Genomic DNA, 1,398 nt, shown 5'->3' on the forward strand with positions numbered 1-1,398 from the left:
GTACACTTTTAAACTGGTTTCTGGTACACTTTAAACCGGTTTGATTTACACTTTAAACCGGTTTCTTTTACACTTTAAACCGGTTTCTTTTACACTTTAAACTGGTTTCTGGTACACTTTAAACCGGTTTGATTTACACTTTAAACCGGTTTCTTTTACACTTTAAACCGGTTTCTGGTACACTTTTAAACTGGTTTCTGGTACACTTTAAACCGGTTTGATTTACACTTTAAACCGGTTTCTTTTACACTTTAAACCGGTTTCTGGTACACTTTTAAACTGGTTTCTGGTACACTTTAAACCGGTTTCTGGTTCACTTTAAACCGGTTTCTTTTACACTTTTAAACTGGTTTCTGGTACACTTTTAAACTGGTTTCTGGTACACTTTAAACCGGTTTCTTTTACACTTTAAACCGGTTTCTTTTACACTTTAAACTGGTTTCTGGTTCACTTTAAACTGGTTTCTGGTACACTTTTAAACTGGTTTCTGGTACACTTTTAAACTGGTTTCTGGTACACTTTTAAACTGGTTTCTGGTACACTTTTAAACTGGTTTCTGGTACACTTTTAAACTGGTTTCTGGTACACTTTTAAACTGGTTTCTGGTACACTTTTAAACTGGTTTCTGGTACACTTTTAAACTGGTTTCTGGTACACTTTTAAACTGGTTTCTGGTACACTTTTAAACTGGTTTCTGGTACACTTTAAACCGGTTTGATTTACACTTTAAACCGGTTTCTTTTACACTTTAAACCGGTTTCTTTTACACTTTAAACTGGTTTCTGGTACACTTTAAACCGGTTTGATTTACACTTTAAACCGGTTTCTTTTACACTTTTAAACTGGTTTCTGGTACACTTTTAAACTGGTTTCTGGTACACTTTAAACCGGTTTGATTTACACTTTAAACCGGTTTCTTTTACACTTTAAACCGGTTTCTTTTACACTTTAAACCGGTTTCTGGTACACTTTTAAACTGGTTTCTGGTACACTTTAAACCGGTTTCTGGTTCACTTTAAACCGGTTTCTTTTACACTTTTAAACTGGTTTCTGGTACACTTTTAAACTGGTTTCTGGTACACTTTAAACCGGTTTCTTTTACACTTTAAACCGGTTTCTTTTACACTTTAAACTGGTTTCTGGTACACTTTTAAACTGGTTTCTGGTACACTTTTAAACTGGTTTCTGGTACACTTTTAAACTGGTTTCTGGTACACTTTTAAACTGGTTTCTGGTACACTTTTAAACTGGTTTCTGGTACACTTTTAAACTGGTTTCTGGTACACTTTTAAACTGGTTTCTGGTACACTTTAAACCGGTTTCTTTTACACTTTAAACCGGTTTCTGGTTCACTTTAAACCGGTTTCTTTTACACTTTTAAACTGGTTTCTGGTACAC

The sequence above is a fragment of the Odontesthes bonariensis genome, chromosome 1 (genome assembly GCF_027942865.1).
Source record: "Odontesthes bonariensis isolate fOdoBon6 chromosome 1, fOdoBon6.hap1, whole genome shotgun sequence".
NCBI lineage: Eukaryota > Metazoa > Chordata > Actinopteri > Atheriniformes > Atherinopsidae > Odontesthes > Odontesthes bonariensis.